Below are 24,935 nucleotides of genomic sequence, written 5' to 3'. Positions count from 1 at the left end.
TGATTGAAAGGGTTGGAAATTACATAATCTGCGTAAAATATCTTGATTTTTCCTCTAATATTTTACTAAGAAATTGGAATTGTTTTAATAAATCGGCGTATATTAGATGTAAATATATGATTTTCCATTGAAACTATTTATAATATTAAGATAATAATAAGCTCTAATATTATACTATTTGTTGGTAGAAATTGTTTGTCGTACATACATTTTTACATATTAATACTGTTACGAAATTTCCGTGGTTCGTTTGGAGAGTGGAAGCTATGTGGTGTGAAGAACGCTCAATCACCAGGCGGCAGTAGAAAATAAAACAACGACGTTTATTTACACGAAGACGCACAGGACAGCACAAAGACGACAACTATATACAGCACAGATGACGATTATCTTCAGCCGAGAAGTGCAGCATACAACAGACTCTACTGCAGACAGTAGAACACAGCTTAGTTCGGCACTAGCTTCACTCCGTCGCTGCTCCGCTAATCTCTGGAAGGCCAGTTCTTTACTGTCATTTCCGACTACTCTGCCCTAGCAGCTGCGGCCGCTTCCTTTTATAGGTCTCAGGAGGCGGGGCTAGACGCCTCTCAACCAATCAGGAACGTTCGAGGCGTATCTCCGTTCCTACTGGACGGATCGGGAAATTCTCGATGTTTCGGGTATAATCTATTTTGGCGCCTAAGTCGCTAAATGGTCGCCAAGTTTGTCGCCAAGCTGCGAGACTCTCCGACGCGACACCGGACTCTTTCCAATACCGATGACTGTAAAATATTCTTCCCGATGGTGGAACCAACTATGTTGGGAAGCAGCATTACAGATTCATAACAATACTTTCTCGGATACGAAGTGAAAATATTTTAATAACCAAAAGATAGAGATTTGAAGTTTCTTTATATTTTACACTTTCTTTAATTCGAAAAACAAAATTTTGGCTATGACAAATATACCGACTAATTAGAAAAAACTATTCTGATATAATTTAATATATAGTCTTGCACCAATTTTGTAGGTTTCGGTCAGATTTTGAGCGAAGTCCATTCAGAAGAATCTTATTTGTTCGTTATCCCTACTATAATTTAACAATATTACAACAAAACGCTGAGAGCTAGATGGATAACATTTGATACACAGATTTAACATCTAAAATGCAGAGACTTATTAAGCTAAATTCAAGGGTTTCACTGTCTGTCGTTCTGTACTTTCACAAACATGTAAACGCGATGAATCAAATAAGAAATAACTTAAATGTATGAAATTTGGCATGCAATTTTGAGGCTACAATTGTAGTTTTGTCTCAGTTTGGTTTCAATAGATTAGAAATAATGCGACTAAAATGAAAATTTTACTTATAGATACTTAATGCTAAATGTCAGCTACTAATCGCTACAAATCGCAGGGATGGTTCATAAATATGTTGAAATAACTTCAAAGATCAATATATTTTGGAACAATTGTTCTGCAATTCCATACAAGGCATTCGTGACCTGACCCAAGTTCCATAATTTTATGCGGAGGAAAATTTATCACTAACATTTGCATTGTAGTTATATATATTGGTAACTAGCCGCCTTTGGCGACCAGCCGGTTCGCCAATCTTAATGTTCGTTAAAATTTTAGTAATTAAATATTTTATGCAATTCCTACTTTAATAACTTCTTCATCAAAATATTTTAAAATTTCAAATTTTGATAGTCATATAATTCACTCATAATATTATAAAGGCCTTCAGTCATAACGTAATATGCATCTCTCTAATTTTCTCTTAGCTCCCGTAGAATTTATACTTTAAATTAAAGTGGAAAGGATTAATTTGCAATTAATATAATAATATTTTTTACTGATTAGCATTTTTTACTGATTAAGCATTTTTTTATAATATGATTACTGAAAACAATCACCGATTTTAAACTTTATTGGCACTAATTTTAAATTTACACTTAATTTTAAATGCATCAAACACTAAGAAAATAAAACGAATCGTTTAAAATAATCGGTTGAAAACAGGTTTTTAAAAACTACTTAAAAACGATGTAATTAAAACTATAAGCATATACAAAAAATATATAACTAACATAAATACAATTTAATTACAAAAGAATACAACTAACTTAAAAATAATTTAAATCAAGTCCGCATATGTTGATAATAGTTGTCACCAATCAGAACACAATGCGCATGCGTAAATTTTCATCGCCAGTTGCGATTACGCAATTGCGTGAATTTTTCTACTCAAGTTGAGGTAACGTTATGCAGATTATAAATTTTTAATTTCCTTTATTCTGTTTTATTTTACTTCAAAAGTACTTCAGAGTGAATCTGTAATTAAGCAATGTTTAATTGCAATGTAAGCAATGTTAATTAGCAATGTTTAATTTTAAATGCATCAAACATTAAGAAAATAAACAGAATCGTTCTAAATAATCGGCCTAAAAATATTAAGCCTAGCCTCATTAGCGTGGGGGAAAAACTGAAGCCTTACTCATTTGGCGGTGGGGGAAATCAAAAGTTTTTTTTTTTGGTGGGAAAGTTAGTTTTTAATTAATAATTAAAATTCAAAGAAGGGACCCCAGGTGCACATTCCTGACCTCCAAGGTATACATGTGCCAAATTTGGTAGCTGTAGGTCAAACGGGTTGGCCTGTAGAGCGGCAACACACTGAACTTTATATAAGTATAGATGAACAAAATATTCCAGAATTTACTTTTACTAAATCATTTAAACACTTTAAGTAACTTTAATTTTATTGATTAAAAATTAAGAGATTATGAATATATACTTTTTGCTCATTATAGAGTTTAGAACAGGCGTTCATTTTATATTTATTGTATCCTTATGAATGCTTTGCAACTCACGCCATAATTGTTGATTTACAACAATACAGGTCTTATTACAGGTCAATACAGGTTATATCTTTAATGATTTATAAAAAACGAAAGACTTGAGTTATATCTTTAATGATTTCCCTTAGTCGAGTTTGTCTTCAGTAGTTACAGAAATCTGAGAAAGAAATAAAATCTAAAGAATTTTTAAATAATATCATCCTAAACACATTATCTCATCTTTGTTTATGAATTGCCCTGAGAAACTGAAGTTATTTTTCCTAGAGAAATTATTGATCTATGAAGTTTGTGAATGATCTGTAAGAAAGAATATACTCAGACATTTTTAATAATCAATTTTCTGTCAGTGCTCTGAAAACTTCAGATGTTTACAATATAAATATTTATAAAATATGATTTATTTTGGGTCTGTATGTATCAGAATTATAATAGAAACGATAGTACTATTTCTTACTGATAAATATCTAAATATAACTATTACATCTCACTTCCGAACAATAGTTCCAGTTATGTATATAGTATGTATTCCTTTGCATAGCTGCTGCACAACTTTCACTTAAAAGTATGTTAAAAATACAACTAACTTCTGCCACTATTTATTTATAAAATACAAGGATTCCCGTCAATGTATTCGTTCTGTTTTAACAAATACTGAATATCCTTAACCATCATTTTCCTAAAATGAATTTGACAGAATTCCATGATGGATTGGGCATCATTAAAATATATGTGCCTTTTCTTTTGAATGCATTTGAAATTTGCACAATTATCCGAGATGATTAGCATTTAAATATGCTGAGAAAAGAGTACGCTGTAATACAAAACCGAAATGCGCTAATTAGTATCTTGAAAGCTGGGAGTTCATGAAAATCCTTCTTGGTATTAAATGGCCAACAGGAGAGTTGGGTGTCATTTCCACAATATGCATATTTTTCCTTGATGAGTTGAAAGTTTTAGTAATAATTCCATTTTACTTGTCCATGAATATATGATATGGTATTTAGATTACTGATATTTGGAGGAATTTTATACTCTATCTATATATAAAGACATAAATTGAAAAGTTGTAGAAATTTTATGGTACAAATGGAAATGTTCTACAGAGTTCATGGTATAAATAGAAATGCTATGTAAATTTCCTTCTTTATTTAGGAATATAAAGTCTTTCCATGTATTTAAAATTTGCGCTTAAATCCAAAGCCTTTTCAACGCAGTTTCGAACGAATTAAAATTTTATATTTGAATATTAAGATATGGGTTGAATGTTATTTTTGAATTTTTTTAAACATTTAATAAGCAATCAACTAATCTTTATTTTCGATATTTTAGAAAAGAAAAATAAGCTGAATTTTCTTGACCAATGAAAATTTTTATATTTTGTATATATATATTTATTACATCTGAAATGAATATGCAGTTTTATATCCATAGCAGGCATGACAAAAAATAATATATATATTATAATTCCTTATTGTTCACATTAATTTAAGATTGTGACGAGGAAAGCGATATTGCTTGTTAAGCATTGAATAATTACATTGGTTTCATAGCTTTATTTCATCATTTCAAATAGTGGAGATTGGCGGAGTCACTCTGTACGGAGTAATAACACTGGGCAATGTCCAGAGCAATCTATAGTTTGTAAAGATGTTTTAATACGTTTTTCGTGTCCTGAAAACTAAGCAACAAATATTGTATCAAGAGATTTGATTGATCTCCCAATCCTAACGCAGGTTTAAGGAAATATTATGGATGACCAAATTTCCTTAGAAAAAGATTGATATGTCAAGAAGAATAAACATTTTCTGCAATGCAGTTAAAAAGTGATTTGAAGTTAAAGAAAGCATCAGAATATGTTTATTTCTACAAATTTAAAAAAAAAAAACTTTTTTTTTGTTTCTCAAACTTTTTACGTGATCCAGTGCTTCTTCTGTTATGCTCCATGCACTTTCTAATTGTGATCAAGGAACATTATATTAAAATATGAAATTATATTGTTAAAAATTTCCATGAACTTTCTAAACTATAGTACATCTACATTTTTAGTCAATAAACTTTTTATGAAAATAGGAAAATAAAGACTTATTAATTCGGTAACATTCACACTCAAAACAATCGTTTCCATATTAGGTATTAAAAGTAAAGGCTGAAATTAAAGTATGAAGATATCTTTAAAAACAATCAATAATTTAAAACATATTGGATACTTTTTTATTTTAAATATTACAAGCTTAATCAGTATAAAATAAGACAAATCGTACTTGTGTTAATGCTGATCTCAAACAAAAAGAGACTGATTTAATACATTTAAAACATTTTTAAGTTCTTATCATGAATAAAAAGTACCATATCATTTAAGTCGAGAATACTCATTTTTTAATTTTCTGCAATAAGAATATAGCCCATCTAGTTCGTAAGAGTCAAAATAAATTTCACCTTTTGAAGCACAAAATGATTTGAACCCTATCATGTAAAATAATCAGAAAGAGAGAATCGTTTATATCGCATTTCTAGCTGCATTAAAGGTACTTTCCATTTCATAAAACTCTTTACAAACAAATCACCAAGAAAGCTCTCAGTGTATCGAGTAAGTAACTACAGAAATGCATAATGATATTAGCAAACCTCTCGCAGAAAATAAAACTTTCTTCTTATTCCACATCGTTGCCAAATCCCGCCTGAAGCAAAGTAGTTTTCAAACGTTAACTCAAACAAATCCCTGTAGTCTCGTGAAGTTTAGAATCGGATCTCGTTTCAAAGAAAATGAGCTATTCCGATCCTGCAAGGAAGAATAGATTTTTCTGTTTTATCTTTCGTCCAAACTTGGTTCTTTAATTTTTTTTTTCTTTCTTTCCAATCGTTGGAAAGTTGGTGCAATATTACTTAAGAATTCTGCATTGCAATGATGCATAATAAAGAAAAATAAAACAGATTAAGGAATTAACTAAGCGTGGATGCATTTAATTTTGCAGAGATGCGTTTGGAAATCGATGGAAACGAGATATGGCAGATTTGCAATGAATTTTCATTACAGATTAATTTCCTCTTTTATTTTAGATTTATTAGAAAAAAAAAACGAAAAAATCCTTGGAATAATCTGAAGAAAAATATCGTGGAACATTTAAAAGCCTTACAAATCAATAATAATAAATTTAAGTGAATTATGTGAGATCTAAAATTTATATAAAAAATTGGTACGTAAGCATATTAATGTATGCATCACTAACAATTAATCGCTGAATAAAACAGCCAAAGATCACATTATAACAGATTCTTTCGCCATTAAAAATTAACACTATTCATCAATAGCACACGGTTTATATCTAATTTTCAAGAAAGATTTATTCTAATATTTAAATCTTCAATCATAATAACAGCAGGGGAGGTATATTATGTATTTACTACTTTTTAATCATTAACTACTATCCGCTTGAAAATATTTCGAGCGTTTCTTCCAATTACTTCTTGCTTTCGCTGCGTTAGAAAGTTTTTAAGAATTCCTCGTTCTTCTAATATTATGTTTTTTTTCCATTATAACATTTTTCCATGTCACGCGGGGGTGGGGACACCTACTAATTGAGCTTTCGGTATGGTGGTTGGTTCTCGCCACCTCTATGGTTACATGAAAAGGTAGAGATCTTACTCCCACCATTGAGAATGGCACGTACTTCTTTAGGGAATTGTACCTTGGCCGGTGATGGCCCTTAAGACTGAACCACAGTTCCCACCTGTGTTGCTGTTCTAGCGGTCCGGTCATTCAAGCTTTTCCGTGTGAATTCCGGTAAGTCGGAGACGCCAGTTTGTGGTAACCTTTTCCCATTAGTTGTGTCACTTAAACACACTAAAAGCTATCTCGTCTTTTCATCTCCGCGAGACTAAGTAGTGCTTCAAACCTAATGCTAGGACTGGGGGGGAAGAGCATAAGGAAAAACAAAATGTTACAGGAAATCTAATTAATTTCGTCCAAGATGATGAACTCATCCCTTCTGTGGTTTAGAATAATTTCTTCAATACAACTCAAATTCAGTTCACTTACAACTTGATTTCATTGATATTTCTAGTCAACCCTTTCCTCAAGTAAACTAAAATTTACATGAAATTCTATGAACTCTTGTTCTTAAATTAATATACTCTGTATTATGAAATAGCTTAAAATATAACTTTATTTCCCAATAAATGTTTCTGAGAATACTCTTTCAAATAACAAGGAATTGTTGTGTGGGACTAAGTTTTGATGAAAATGAAGAAAGAAAAAAATTTGCATCATATGCATTTTGTTAAAAGAAGTCCTCATTTCATATTTTCTAAAAACGTTATTTTCCATTCAAATATTAGAATCGATTCACACAGAATATTGCATTTTGACCTTTTAAAATAATTTTTCAATAAACAAAGAGTTCTTTTATATAAATCAGAACTAGAAAGAAAATAATTTAAGAAACGCATACACAATACATGAAAAAAAACCTTTTAAAGAACCTATTATTGACAGAACATGAAATTTATCTGGAAAAAAAGAAGCAATTTACGAAGAGAATAAAAACCATAAAAACTAAATAAAAATGGATCAAACTTAAAACTTCCCTTGTTTTTGCACTAAACCAGATATTTTGACAAATGTAACACGTGACTTGCACGAAAAATATAAATCTGAAGCGAGCCATTTTTTCTGAGCTTTTGAATCTTACTTGAAGACAAGAATTATACTTGAAATATGATACCGGCAGACTCTTTCACTTTTTAAGTTGAAAATACATTAATATTTGAAATTCTTTTTATTTAAATGATTTTTTTTTTTTGATTCATTGGAAAATACATTTTCGAACACATTTTGTTTTCTCGTAAACAAAGAAACTATAAAATATTGTACACAAATACATAATGATATGGATAAAAAAAGAATGTTAAAGATCAAAAAATGGAACATCGAGATTCTGAAAATTCTCAACATCTTAGTCCTGTTTGGTTACTCTTCTGAAAGGTATGTTTTTACAATTATATTTGTTTACCTAATTATGAGCAAATTTCAAACGATAAATAAGGAACCTTTGATCTTGAGGACTTAATTTTGGTACGAGTTTCTAACACCAAAATGTATACATTTCTATGAAATTTTGGTATAAATCGACGAAATAACCGATAAATGATAACTAGAAAAATGAATTTTAGCATATTAGTTCATCATCAGAAATATGGATATGTATTAAAACTTTGGATAAATGCGTCAAAGTGATGCCCATGGAAATGTTGAGCTGAATATATATATATATATATATATATATATATATATATATATATATATATATATATATATATATAATATTGTTACGAATCTGTAATGATGCTTCCCAGCATAGTTGGTTCCACCATCGGAAATAATGTTTTACAGTCATCTGTATTGGACGGAGTCCGGTATCGCGTCGGAGGTTCCAGAGCTTGGCGACTTTGGCGCCAAAATAGATTATACCTGAAACATCGAGAATTTTCCCGATCCGTCCAGTAGGAACCAAGATACGCCTCGAACGTTCCTGAGTGGTTGAGAGGCTCCTAGCCCCGCCTCCTGAGACCTATAAAAGGAAGCTGCCAGGGGGTCGTAGTCGGAATCGGCGCTAAAGAACTGGTCTTCCAAAGATAAGCGGAGCAGAGACGGAGTGAAGCTAGTGCTGAACTAAGCTGTGCGCTACTATCTGCAGTAGAGTCCTGTATGCTGCTGTGTATACTGTTGTATGCTGCACGTCTCGGCTGAAGATAATCGTCTCGTATGCTGTATATAGTTGTCGTCTTTGTGCTGTCTTGTGTGTTTTCGTTTAAATAAACGTCGTTGTTTTATTTTCTACTGCCGTCTGCTGATTGAGCGTTCTCCACACCATATAACTCCCACTATCCAAACGAACCCCCGGAAATTTCGTAACAATATAATATGTGAATACAATAATTTATATAAGAAAAATCTTTGCTTCGAAGACCTCAATTTTTTAGATTTTTATTGAATCTGCACCCAATCCATTAAAGTTACAATCAAAAATTTATATTTGCTTTTTCTTCACTCAAAGAAATAAAAAATGAAATATAATATGAGAATGCATGGAGTGGGGTACTCCTGTTTGCAGATTTCTCGGTATCTTCAATGTGTTGCTAATCTCTTCGCCACTACCGACGATACGTTTGGCGAATGCGGATTCTTTTAAAAGGAACTTCTTATACTAGAACTTATACTAATTTAACCATTTGCGATGTACTTTTAATCAAAATTATTATAGATATATGATCGGAATTATTTATTGAAATACAGATTACCTTTCCCGCAACAATGAAATAAGCTTCTGTTAGATTTTGAATTTTATACAAAATATTTTCATAATGAATTTTATACATTTTTCAATGAAAATTCTAACATATGATTTTTAAGATTCTTTAAAGGTTTTTTTTTTATATATATTGGAGTGCGTTATGAATATGCCATAAAAATCTGCACACTTATGAAGAGCAGTTTCATAGAAAATATACCAAGGGTATAAAAATTTACCTTTTGAGGAAAAAAAAAACCTTTTAAAATAAAAAAATACATACTTACCACACTATTTCAGATCAGCGCATAAAATGAATCAGCATCAGTGTTGATATCATCTGGCGTCTTTTTTCAAAATCTTTTCTTTTCTCACTTGTTTATTGCTTATAAAATTATTAATTTTAAGCGCTTTTCTTTTATCGAGACATATTATTCGACATCAGTCGCCAAATTTTCATTTTTGGATTTAGACCTTGTTAAATAGTGATAGCGCACGAAATGTGTTTAAAGAAAGATATTCTGCTGGAATAAATGGGTTCTTTGCAGAACGATTTCTTATCATATTAATTACGCTGTCGATTGGATTTTTAGTATTATCCCTGAAGTGAATAAAGCCTTAAAGTCTGTTTTCATGCATTCATCAAGAACACTAAGCAATTTATTATTATAAAGATAACATTGCACATGCGATTCAGCTTTCTCAAAAAACGCAAAAAATATGTCTGTGTCTGATGATCATCATTTTTTTCTTCTGTAAGGATTTTGTGCTAGGTTTTCGGCACTTCTGAATATCTTATGGATTAAAATATGTTTTCAGAAAGATAAAAATCAAAAAATTTAATAACGCAAAAAAAAATCTGATTAACAGCCTTTGGCAATTTGAGCTTCAGGCACCCCTTAACAAAAACCCAAAATAACCCATTATATAATTAACGTATATGAGAAAGTCAAATGGGGGACTGAATATTCATCGAATTCAACATAACAGGTGGTTTCAACTTATTTATACCTTCTCTAAATTTTGTTTTAATTCATGCTTAATGCTAATCTGAAATAAAAGACTTAGATCTTAGACTTCAATGCACAGTTAAAATTATTTGAAAAATGTCTTTAATTTTTCTTTCTCAAATTAGAAAAACGTAAGGGTTCCAAAGTTCTGATATTCTTTATATTTATACTGTCATATATTTTTAGACAACGAAAATATTTATCAAGTGCATATTTTATAATTATTTTCTAGCTGATGAATTTCTATTACAAATAATATATTTCCAATAAATATTCGCAGTTTACTGCAATAATAAATTATTTTTCAAGAATCTTTATAAATTCTCCTTAATCTGACCTAACATATAACTATTGTATCATACATAGATGTAGACTAGATGAATATGATGATGATGATAGATAGATTCTTCGAAATTGTAATAATTTAAAAATTTCTTCAATGTTTGTTATTCGTTAATAATCATTTTCTAATGGTTTTCTAATATCCCACTTTCTTACTATTTATAAATTACAAATAATAAAAAATAATATGTAGATTGGTTGATAGTAAAAAATTGAATTTCGAATGCAAATTACTAAAATTGCTTGAACCCTGATTATTTTTTTAAATGAAGAGGATATTCTTTATTTCTTTATCAATGAAATTGGATTTTTCCTTTTTAAATATTTTTTTTCAATAATGCTTAGAATATTATTTCTATTCTAAAACTCTGAATGAAGAAAATATTGCCATAAAGAGAAAAGATTCTTACTTGCAATTCGAATTTTTCCAGTAAGATATTTTTAATTAGCTAGGCGAATTATTTGATTATGATTTGTTACATCACATTCAGCTATTCCAAGGCAGCAAACAAGTGACATTTCCTCCTAAATTATTTGTATTGTTGGCATCATGTAGAAATATATAGGTCTTACTATAATGGGAATTAAAATTAAAGAAGCAATGTTAGAGAAAAAAATAATGTCCTATCGTATGTCTCGCTTTAAACTTTTTATTGAAAGCTTCCTCAGTGCCTTCTATGTTCAAAACCATGGTGCAAAGAAATATACTGACCATTTCATTTATTAGTAGTAATAAAAAGAATTTTCAAGCTCGAGTTTCAACTTTACTTTTTCGGATTCACTCGTTTCTATATATAAAGTCTCTTATTTTATTTATCTTTCTTGATTATAATTCTTTTTTAATGCAATTATATAATTTAGGATGCAGAAGTGTTTTTATTAAATTTTTGCAACTCTTGAAGAACTTCTGGTAAATTAATTTTTCTCTCTACCACTCAAACTTATTTTATTTATGATGAATTAAAATATTTTTTTTCTTGAATAAAATTTGGCAATTAAGACTGTCTATTATTTTTTGATTTCAATTATTTTATAAAGTAATTAAGATTGCTTAGTATGAATAAACAATTTTAAGAGTTGTAATGGTTTTTTATTCAAATAAAAACTCATTAATTATATTAAAAAATAATGATAAAAATATATCTGATATCCCAATATAATGAATTTTCTTTTAATGTAGCTTTATAAATTGTTCTTTAAATACACCTTTTTTAATATGTCTTTTATCTCATACAATATTAGAAATGTTAGTAAACAGTAGTAGAAAATAAATTATGAATTATAATCCATAATTAATTAATATATTCTTCCTTTTACTTTCTGCAGTTTATTTTTTTTTGATTGGATAAAGAAATTATAAGGAAACTAATCATAATATATATTTTTAGTTAATTACAAATGGGATTCAAGGCGTATCGATTTCAATTAAATTTCAAAGTGGTAAAAACAATTCTGTAAATAATATTTTCTCATTTTCAGGCAGCATTTAATAAATGTTAAAGAATATTAAGAAATGTTTGTTTGACGTGTTTTGTAAATGATAAATTGTATTTGTTTCAAAATTAAGTATTAATATATTTTTTTCTTCTAAAAATATCCTAGATCTACTTTTTTATCTGGAAGACATAATATAAATTTATTGACCAGTAAATTGCGAAATTTATTTTTTTGAAGTCTTTGAAGTCCCCCTTTCTAAAATCGAGCATTAACGAGTATACAAGTCGAATGCAATACAAATGGTTGAATAATAAATTTTGAATATATATACTGAAGCGAATAAGATTTTATTTTTATTAGATTAAAAATTACACATCGACCGCATTAAAATGAAAATTAGAAAAAATAGGAAAATTACATAAACATATCAAATATTCTGCCTTCTTAGGATTATATGTGAAATATTAGATGTTTCTTTGACTGGCATCAAAAGTATAAATGAAATTTTATAAATTTCTAAGTGAATCATTATTTAAGAATTGAACCTTGTAAATTAAATATGAATTTGATATTGCATTTTCTGTAAATGAATTTAGCTACTCAACAATAAATATCATATTTAAATATTACAAATTATTTGAAGGAACTTTACAATTCCTTAATTATATAGTTTATCTTCATGAAATTCCCTTTGTTTATGTTACTTTGTTGAACTGGAACTTAATCCTCCGAATAATTAATTTTCTTCAAAGATACCGAAATTTTATAAAATCAACCGATTTTTTTTTAAATTTATACTTTTATCTCTAACAAATTATATAAATGAAACATAAATAAGTTATTTATTAGAAACCAAACATTAAAGAAATTAAAAAACGCGATTATATATAAAATTATATATAACTAATTGATAAAAAATAATTGTCAAAATAAAATGTTTTTCCAAACATCGTAATAACAGGTTTAAGTAAATTATTTTACAAACTAAAACTAATTTTAAAAAACAAACTAAATACAATTAAAACCCATACTTTCAGAGATAAAGCGTATGATTTAGCTACAGCTGCAGGTCCATTAATAAAAAATGTTTCTTCATCGATACGCTTGATTCCAAATAAATATTCTAAAAGAAATAATATCTTTACGAAGTTATAAAAAAAAAGTAATGCTCTTCGTAAAGTAGATTGATTGAATAACATTATAAAAATTGCCATGAAGAAAAGTGGACGTTCTTTGTAAAACATCCTTAGTACGGATTTGCTTGTAAAACGAATATCGGTTAGTTTTCAATAAATTAAGTGAAATGAACCCTTAATGAAAAAATATAAGAGAGAAAATTCTGGTGGAAAAATTTGGATAAAATATTTTAGAAGCAGAATCTCCATTATAGAGATATCCTTTGATTTGAAGTATAAATTAACGGATTATCATTCTCTGTATCTTCTAAGCCTATTTGAAAAGCGACGGAACTTACAAATTTTTACCTGGTTCTATATAAACTACATATTTATCATAGCAGAAAATACTGCAGTTGCATAATCAAAGGTAACACTCTTTCTCTGAGATTCATGCTACAAGCGGATTAAACTTAAAAGATTTGTCGGTCGAATAATGAGGATAAAATAACGCTATACCGTATACAATTTATTCTATATATTTTTCAGAAGATTTGCTTTGAAGATTCTCTCATTATATTATATCATACCGGAATAAGAAGAAAATACAGTCTTTTACATTCGCTAGCATCATTAAATCTCCCTCTAAACTAGAATTTCAATATCACTTATTTTTTCATATTCATTTTATTATTATTCATAGGTCATCAATTTTGATGCGTCTTTCAATAAGGAAATCAGTCCTCTTAAAATGATAATGCTTCGTAAGATACAAATATTTTATTAAATTTTTGTAGCTTTTAAAGAGTTGTTGGACATTTATTTTTTGTTCAAGGTGCTTCAAAGTATCTTAATCTTCCACGACGAATTTAAATTGTTAATAATAAAATCTGCTAATTAAGACAGGCGTAATTTTCTTTCTATTGATGTAATTGGCCTTCCCAATAGAAACTGCTTGATGTGAATAAAACAAGTAGGAAAAAAAAGAAAACATTAATTTTCCAATTTAATAAGAATTATTTTTAAAAATATTTCATAATCCAATTTATAATAATGTATATAACATAAAATTAAAAGCAAGCCGTTTTTTAGATTCATTTTATGTAAACGTTGTTTCTTCTTTTATGAATAATAAAATTTAAATTATATTTTACAATAATAAATAATCAATTCATGAAAAATTGCATCGATAAATTAATAATAAACTACATTAGGAAAAAGAATTTATCAGCCTGATTTCTTAAACTTCATTATTAGTTCATCATGAAGAAATGAAATTAGAAAATAAAAGAGAAATACAATGAATTCAATTAAATTCGTTTACTAGGTGAAAATCTCATTAAAATGTTTCTTTCATTTGTTACACTATTAATGTTTCTAATTTTTATCTGCATAATTGTAGGATTTAAAAATAATTAAGTATATTTAAACAACTAATCGTTTATTTATCAGTATTTGTGCATTATTGTAGTAACTCTCATCAGTCTCAAATTACACAGGAAAGTGAATTTCTCTCTCCGTTTTCTATGTTTTTTTTATGTAATTCTGCATTTTCTTTTCATTCTAATAAAAATATAATATTATGACAAAAAATTTTAAATTTTATTTGATTGGAAAAAAAAAACTAAATTTCTTTGCACAAATTATTGAGAAATATTTCAGTTAGCTATTAAAATTAAAATAATTGTGATAAGATGTTGAATTACTTTAATATACGCACAAATGGCAAAAGTACTTAAAATATTAATTGCAATCATGAAATCGCATTGATATGGTGGAGTGTTATTTAAGAAAAACGGGAGCTGATGATAATCTTTTGTCGTCCTTTCACTCCAGAAAAGCAAAAATTTTATCAATAATGACAATAAATTTTGAAATAAATATTGATCTTTGTTTCTGTATTCGAGTTACTCAGAATTCATGAATTATTTACTTCAATTTCCTAATTTTCCAATTCTGAATTAATATTTTTTTCTGACTAATAATTAAGATGTTCGTATATGTTGCCTCTCTAAAGGCAAGATTATTATACATAAAATATATAGAATGTATAAAATAAATAAAACTTCTTTACTTTTTATATATACAATACAATTTTGAGGATTGCAATGACCACATCAGAATGACTTTCTTTCAAATTTAATTTATTAGAAATTAAAGGAATTTTGGTCAATTTTCAACGAAAACCGCTCAAAAGTTAAAAAAAAAATGATTTTGAAATATTTTTTAAATAAAAATTATATATACTTTTATATATATTTTATTTAATGATACCCGTTTTTTTTATCGGTATACCTGCATTAATAAATTTTAAAGCAACTTTAACCATATGTGTCCTTTTTAAAATGAAACCTAAATCTTTTTAATTATACAATTTAATAACAATTAAATTTTCCAAATTAATATATAACATATGTATAATTATATTAATATAAAATATTAGCATAATTTAATAACAATTAATATAAAATTCCCTTTTTTAAATCCGTTTGTTTTTATATATTTTTTTTTATCTTTTCTATATTATTTGATATTTAAGAATACAAACATATAATTAATTAAATGTACAGTATAATAGACAGAGAAGAATTTTTAAAATATAATCTGAAGAGTTTTTTAAATATGATGAGGTATATAATCATCAAAATTTATGTTTAAAATATTTTACAGATATACCTATGTAGAGAGAGTTGTATCAAGTATTTTTTTGAGATTTTCAGCAATTATTAATAATGACAAACCAACTTATGGTCAAAAGTGGCTACTTTCAAAAGTTTAATTTAATGGTTAGAGATATTTTCCTCATTTCTAGATTCTCTTTTTATGACCTTTCCAGCCTAGTTGTAAAACTGATGCTTACAAAACAATAAGTTTCCATATTAAAGCCTTCTTTTAAGTAAAAAAAAAAGTAAGTTTTCCATAGTACTATTACAAAAAAGAAATTTTCATGCTTATCTAAATTTATATTCATTAAAAGGAAGAATTTAAACATGCATACTTTCAGCCGGTTTGCAACTACAAATCAGTTTGATTTACAGTTATCAAATTTCGAACAGTAGAAATTTGTATTTATAAAGAAATAATAAAATGTAATTAAGTTTTTTTGTAATTAAGTTGATATTTTCACGTTTGTCTACGATGCCTTCTGAAAATATTATTGTACAAAATATAGTTTACTATATTTTAAAACTTAAAAAAGATATTTAAAATACCAATTTAGTTAAACATTGAATCTTTTTTCCTTTATTTTTGACAATGAATTTATTATATCAACGGATTCCAAAAAAATTAAGTCGTATGATTTATTTTTTCTTTGACGAAAGCTAAGAAAGATTATGTTTACTATTTTTCGTCTGTGGAATGAAACAGGTAAAATGCCTGTACAATGAAAGACAAAGGACAGATGTAATATTTATAAGTCACATGATTACATTTTTAATGACCATGTGGTATCCTGGATTTTGATTTCACGTATAGAACTAAGAGAACAAGTAAAAGCTAGCAAATTTTTATAGTTTTAAAATATATGAGAATTTAATGCTTAATATATACTTTGCTCATGGAATCCAAACTTAAGAGATTTCATTGAAATTAAAAACTTTAAATATTATTCGGGTTAGTTATCAAAAGTAGTTAGCGCACAATAATAATATATCAGCAACTTAAAATTATTAATTGCATTTTTAAAGATCTGCCATTACTAGAATTGACACTAGGAGGTTTTACGCAATCCCATCCAAAGGAATATTTTAGTAACAACAATTTTAAATTCACTAGATATATTAGATTCAATACATTTAAATACTCAACAGATATATCTAATATAATTAGAGTACTGATATATTAAACAATAATAATTTTTTAAGCTATAAATGCACATTCATCATTTTATAGATCAGGAATTTATTCATAGATATTTACGAAACGCAGATATGATAACCTTGAAACCGAAATTTTTAATTCCGTAATTTTTTCTGAATCGATAAATATCGAGCTCTAAAAATGTAATAATGAAACTCAAAATCAATTAATTGCATTTAAAAGTATAACAATACATCAATGTAGAGTAATAAAGCAGTATCAATTGTATACTTTTAACACTTTTGAATGAAAGTAAAGTTTTATACTTTTGAGTATAAAACAATATTATTTATCAGACAGATTTAACTTTAATGGATTCCTTCAAATTTTGCCAAAAATTTACAAATATTGAGTAACGTTTATATACCAAGTATTATCCGTCTAGATCAAAGTATTTTTGAGCTTTCTTGCTCTGAGATAATGAGATATAATCCCAAAATTGCCTTTTTCGGACTTGGAGAGATACAAAACAATGATTTGTTAAAATTTTGAATTTCAAATTTTCGATGATAACATTAATTTTGTATTATTGTATTTTTTTGTATTAACATTAATTTTGTAATTTTTAAAAATAAATATGGGTGTTCGAGATTACTAAGGAGCAGAAACTTCTATCATTATTCAAAAATTATAAAACTGGAAAGTGTAGCAGGAAATAAACAATTCCTAATCTATCTAATCGTCCAGGGTTATATGAATATTAGCCTCTTTGATAGTTACGCGGAATTTAAAGCTGATTTTTAATTCCCATTACCACCGCGGTACAATGTCACTCATAAGAATTTCGATCTTTCATAGGAGTGGAAATAATTAAATTATATACCTTCCCGCCAGAATTTTCGACTTTTCATCCAATTATTTGTGGAACTCTTTCTTGGAGGTACAAATAAAAACATGCAGTAAATAGATAATATAGTCACATATTAATTAAAAGTGATATTTTTCTCATAATTGCTGAAGCCACTTTATTAATTAAAAATAATTACAATTATCGTTTGCCATTTATTCTTCAATCGATAACTTCATCGCAACAAAAATGTTCAGACCTCAACTGACTACCCTAATAAACATCGTCATAAAACACATCAGTTGGTATACATTTTAAATGCATCGGCCGGCACACGCCGAAAATTCGTTCTTTGTTATTCACTTTTCTTTACTTACATTTTTGTTTAACATTGATATATCATTCATTATCTTTTGTAGTTTTATTTTATTTTGTATTATATTTTTCAATCTCAGATTTATATAGATTTCTCTTCTCTATGGCATTGGTCTGCTATAGCATTTGGAGGAAAAACAGAATCATTTCAAGGAATTATCCTACATTGTATGCAGAAAATGTTACAATTGATTGTGTGAGCCTATAAATGCGTTGTTTGCCAGGTTTCATGTCTTCTTTCTATTTTTAATATAAATTTATAAATTAAAGAGGAAGGTGCAACTAGTTAGTGTGGTTAGAAATCCAAAAATTAATATTATTTTTATGCAAAAATGCAATTATTCAAAAAGGAATGTTCCAATCATCCATGTCCTTCTTTGATTTCATTAAATGATTAGCTTTACCTCATTAAGCTCTTCTTTCATCAAGAAAGAAAACTTTCAATGGAACTCAGAGATATGCATAATGATATTAACGAGTCTCTCACAGAAACTTTCTTCTAATTCCATCTCGTCCCCAAATTTAAACGCCAAGTTTAGTTTTAAAACGCCAAATCCCAGCAGTCTCGTGAAGTTTGACATCGATGTGCCTTTCCAAGAAAATGAGGAATTCCGGCTTCGCAAAGAAGACAAGACTTTCTTCTTTTATTTATTCTTGAAATTCTTTTCTTCTTTCTCGTGTAATCAGTGTAAAGGTGATGCAATATCACTTAAGAATTCTGAATTACGATGAGCAAGAGAGAGGGACAAGGAATGAAATGAAAAGTGATGCATTATTTAAGATGAGATGCAAACTGTTGGAGTGAATGCTTTTGGAAAGTGGATTAAAATGACGCATTTGCGAATTTGTGCTATTCAAGATATTAATTAAACTTTTCATGTCTAGGGTAGAGAAAAATTATGCATGATTGTGCTTTTAATTCATCTGACTCCGTTTCCTTAAATCTGTATTTAAAGTCATCCATTTTCATCAAAATCTATAATATAAAATGGAAAATACATCAATGAGGAAGGCTCTTTTCATATGATGAACTGTAGCGGTCTAACATTTGTGTATGATATTAAATGGATCTATTATAGGCACGTTGCGTTATTTTCAACTTTTTAAGTTATTTAATTTTTAAGAAATTTAATTAAACAGTGAGTATTAAAATACTGTTTCACCAGTAATTTCTTTCAACATAAACAGTATTTCATTTTCTTCATTTTTTTTCAGTAATTTCGATCGATTTACCACTCCTGTTAATAATTACGAATATAATTATCTCACAATATTTATTTTTACTCGTATATATTTACTATATTAATATCATTTATTATATTATATTTTCTCTTATTTTAGCTAGCCTTTCAAAAATCATTTAAAACTCAATTTGTAATAATTAAATTTAAATCAGTTCATTATAAAATCCTTTATTTAGTTGTTTTGGCCACTTCTGAGATTATAAAAAAATTTACTTTCTTTGGAAATTAATAATGAGGTGAAATTTCAACTTCAGCTTATAATTTTGTAACATTCCTAATGTTTATGAATAATTTAATGGCCTTAGTTGATAATTATGGGATTACTACTAGTAATGTTCACTTTTAGTGTGCATAATTTTTTAGTTATTACAAATTTATATAATTAGTGTGTAAGATTTTTCAATTTTTTTTCAAAATTTTTCAACAGAAATAAAGTAGGAAAAGAAAGGACACACTGCGTTATTCTTCCAATCGTGTACCCAAGAACCAAAATGAAAACTGTCTGGATTTCAAGTAACGGCAATTAAACAAATTGTGAAATTCAAAAACTGCCAATAATTAACATTATCCTAGCAGGAACTTGGATAGAAAAACGGTGAACTGCAAAATCAAGTTGTACAAAGTACTAAGACAAGAAGGGGGCGCTAAATCTCAAAGAAAAAAACAGATAAGCATATGAGAACGAATGAAGATCAAGAAAATATACTGTAGTGAAAAATCTGTTTTCTTTGTTTTAATTTGCTATAAGAAAAATTAAATTTGAAAAAAAATCTCAAGTAGCATCGGATGTATCAGTTAGTAAAATATATTTTTAAAATTCAAAAATATTATTTTAAAGTCGTGTACTTTCCATCGTCACAAATTGATATAATTATCCGCCTGTTAGTTATATAATCGCAACCTTTCATAAGATATATCATAAATTAATATTGAATTTAATTGAAATAAAACTCGATACTGGTTGCATTTACTTTATAATAAGTTGCAAAGAAATATGTAACTGAATAATTGCTTAAAGATATTAGCTCTTTTCCGACAATTATTATTACATAAATTATTTAAAGGTAACTTAAAAATTACATATATTTAACTAGAGTGAAATTATCTCTTGCCATTAAGCGACAGTCCATTTATAAGCTAAAACCTCTTCCAAATATTATCAATAAAGTGTTCATTTAAATTTGTCTCCACATATTCTTGGGAGATAATTTTGAAGATATTTAACTTTAATATAAACTGAGAAAATGTGTCCATGAATATATTAAAAGCGGAGAAAATTCAGTGATTAATTATCAAATCGAAACTATTAGTTATTTTAAATAATACTTGTTAAAGTTTTATGAATGATCAATGCCTAATCATATCTATGTAATAATATATTTCACCTCAATCTGAATTATTCATTTAGACTTTAATTTTAAAATCGATAAAACAATATATTTCGGCAATCTTGATATTCTAAATCTTATATGTATTATTTTACTGAATTAAAATGTTTTTAAGCACAGTAAACATATCAATTTAACTTTTCCTTGAGCATTTAAAAATAATTATACGCATTTTCAAAGAATTCATATGCCTTCATCGAAAGTACAGACTTTACATCTTAAAACAACAGTCACTAAAATGCACAACAATGTTTTAAGCTGTGTGAATTAGAATCCCAAAATTCTTCGACAGAATAACAACGCTTTTAAGGACTTAACCGAGTTGTAGTCCAGACAGATTATTCTCAGAAGAATGCTTCAAAAATCTGGGAGAAGGTAGCCTCATTTAATTAATCACTGTACTCGTGGTTGTCTGAGTGCAGAATCACTCGGGAAAGTACACTTTTAACTCTGTTGTAATTAATCTTTATTAAAAGACTGTACGACTTAAAATTTTGCCTTGTTTTTTGAATGATACAATTATAGCAGGTGCTGGCCTCAGATAAGAACAACCTCCTTATACTTTCTTGTCAACTACTGTATAAAGTAAGCGTTACTTCAAGAGCGTTCCATATTGCTTTTACTTAGAGTATCTAAAGATTAAGAAGTGTAAGAAAGGGATTTTCTTTAAAGTTTGACATGGGGAGTTGGTTTTAAAATGTGTAGGAATCTGTGTTTTTGTATAAGCTATTGTTTACTAATATTTTTTTAGTACATTTAATTCAAAGTTTTCTTTTAAGTTGTAATCTTATATAGGATTTCCATTTCTTAATTTTGGAAATGGGTGTGTAAATCCAAAGAGGAATTATATCATAATGATTAAAAAATTAATTTAACAAATATGCATTTTTATTAACCTCCTTTTTTGTTTTATTTAATTTAATATTTTTTTAAATGAAAGAAATTTGATGATACTAGACGATAGTTACATTCATTTATAGAAATTTTGTAACATCAGTTGCCAATTCTAGAATAATCAATGCATTTTTATTTCCCTATAAATAAGAGATTTATTTAAAGAACTTTTTAATGGATTTGCGTCTTTTTTAAACAACATTTTTTTGTTCGAATAAATATAATAATTTTAAAATATAAAGGAAACTAGAAGAATTAAGAAGATAGAAGAAACTTTAAGTTTTGCTTTGAAATTCCTCAGCAAAATAAAATATTGGCTATGAAGTGTTGAAGGTACTTAAAGAGGCATTCTACAAAGCTGAAAAAATAAAATTTATTTAGACTTAAAAAAGTTAAAACAGTTTGTAAGACATCGTGGTAAGTTATCATATATAGTTTAAATATCTTTGTGTTAACTCTTTTTGAAATTATTTTTTTTTTAAAAGTTAATGCAAAGAGTTATTTGTGGCTTAGATATCTATCCGCTAAGTATTAAAATTCCTTATATGAAATTCTATAATAGAATTTTAGAATAAAATTTTAATATAAAAATTCTTTAATTATCCGATAGAATGTTTCAATGCATAATTTTGTTTTTACAACCATAATTCATCTAAATTTATGTTATCTAAATGATTTCGTATTACAAAGATATTACACCTTAAGAAGCATTTAAACTCAGTTTATTTCTAAATATAATATATTCACAATAATTCTCTTTTAACAGTAAAATCAAAATAACTGACAATCGTTAGTTATTTTATTATGTATCTCATAGAAATAATTGAAAAAAATATGTAAGGAATTAAGCATTATTTTTTTTTTCCTAATAGAAATCTTCGAATTTATTTGTATCTTTGTGATATCTAACAAGATTGTGATATCTTTGTGATTATCTAACACTTATAGTGAAGTGACACGCTATAACAGAAAAGAGTTCCATAATTGTTTTCTTATATATTTTCAATAAAAATGAAGGTATTTTCAAAAAGCATGTATGAAAGTATTGTTCATACTTTAGTCCAATACTTGTTATTATTGCATTCATTCATATAATGACATGCATTAGTTATGCCGAATTAAAATAAAAGTAAAAGGAGGTTCTAAAATTAACACAAGAAACATAGTACTAAAAATTTTATTTAAAAAGTTTTCAATCGTATCTTGATTCAATCAAATTTAAAATCAGTCTTTTTCTACAAGAAATTGAAATCATTATTTATAAAAGAGTGTTTGAATGAAACTCGCCGAAAAAGAAAATGTACAAATATTTAAAGAAGTATCAGTGTGTCATAAAAAATGTACTATCATGTATACAAAAAGGAATGTATAAATTGAATTGGATATTTATTCTTCCAAAATAATGTTAACTTAAAATATACTATATTAAATTCTGATAAATGAAAGAAAATCTCATTTGTGAATTTCCTACACATTTAAATTCTTCAGATGCTTCTCATATACACCAAAATATCCCATAATTTAATTGCCCTTATGTAAATTAAAGTCCCTTATATTTTAGTGAAAAATATATAAAAGCAAGTCCACCCTACTAAGTCTCCTAGGTCTATTGGAATAGCTTGATATATTTAAGAATTATTTATTTATTTATTTTTCATTTAAAAAAATGACTGTTTTACTTAATTGCATGACATTAATTGTACATTATTTCTTATCGCCAAAAGGAATATCTCGCTTTTCATAATTTTCCTTCTAAAATAGAAAATATAAAGAATACTTCTTACAAAATGACTTGTAATCGAATTTTTCGCAATGCATTCTTGTAGCCGAATCTGGATTCTTAATTCCCGACAGTAAAGCTATTTTTAAACATAGCTTCCTTACAAAAGAGAAAGTTAATATCGAGACCGCTTTATTTCACCCAGTCATGCCTTTATGAAGTGCAAAATTAATTTCGCGACTTTATATATACAGGGTGGCCATAATTAAACTGACAGTGCTGACAGTGTTCTGTAACGCGATCTATTGGCGAGAATGGCGCCATATTTTGTAGGAAGATTAAGCAAGACGGGGGACGAAGGATTCCGCGAAAAAAAAAAAATTAGTTCTAAAAGTCACCGGTAGGGGAATATGTGGTGCTGTGTTATAGAAAATAGAGTGTTAACAAATGCAAATCAATACGTAAATAAAATTACCTTTTATTTTGCACATTCAAATCCTGTTCAATGTGGCTGCTGTGTTTGTGGACCACATATTGCATTCTGTGCACAGTATTCACAACAGCAGAAAGTAACATGTCTGCAAGAATCTCCCGTATAGTCCGTGATATGTTATCCTTCAACTTAGCCAGGTCCTGGACAACTCCTTGATAGACCTTGGACTTAAGGTAACCCCATAGTCATTGAATAAAGAACTTCTGCTCAGCGTTCTCTGTTACCCAGTAAGTGAAATTGCAGATATAGAGACATTATAGGTGTTTATGTAATTTTTTTTTTTTTTTTTTTTTTTTTTTTGCTTTTTTAAAAGTGTTGCCATATTGCACTTGAACTAAATCAGCAAATGTGCAAAATAAAAGGTAATTTTATTTCCGTATTGATTTGCATTTGTTAACACTCTATTTTCTATTACACAGCGCCACATATTCCCCTAGCGGTGACTTTTGGAACTATTTTTTTTTTCGCGGAATCCTTTGTTCCCCGACTTGTTTAATCTTCCCACAAAATGTGGCGTCATTCTCGAAAATAGATCGCGTTACAGAACACTGTGAGCACTGTCAGTTTAATTATGGCTACTCTGTATATTCTTCTAATCCGCAAGTGTCCTTTGACGTAGCTTGTAAGTCTTTAAACATAATGCAAAATGGTGAGATTCGGAATACGCATGCGTGTATGTATACATGATTGTAATTAATACTAAAATTCTATCGAAATCATTCGTGTTTGGAAGGTTTTGAATATACTACAGACATTTGATGGCATGAACAAAAGTCAAAATAAAATGACCACTTGAAGACATCTTGTGAGCATAATGATCCGTCGAAAACGCAGTAGCACAAATTTCTTTCTTTGATCGGTTGGGTATAAATTTTATTCGTAAGATTTTGAAAAGACAATTTTGCAATATCAGAATGAATATCACGATATGATATATTTTTATATATCTTATCTGATATCAACTGTTATAATTCCAATGGATATTATTTACTTATATATTCCAAAGTTAGCTGCTTTAATCAAACATCAACAGCTAATTTCTAAATTATTAAATATAGGTATATTTTATCCAAATAGGAAACATGTTTTAAATGACCTAAAAAATTATACTTTATGTCGTTTGAATCAATGAACGCTGTTAG

The sequence above is a fragment of the Argiope bruennichi genome, chromosome 5 (genome assembly GCF_947563725.1).
Source record: "Argiope bruennichi chromosome 5, qqArgBrue1.1, whole genome shotgun sequence".
In the NCBI taxonomy this organism is placed as follows: domain Eukaryota; kingdom Metazoa; phylum Arthropoda; class Arachnida; order Araneae; family Araneidae; genus Argiope; species Argiope bruennichi.
Note: the sequence above shows the minus strand (reverse complement) of the source record.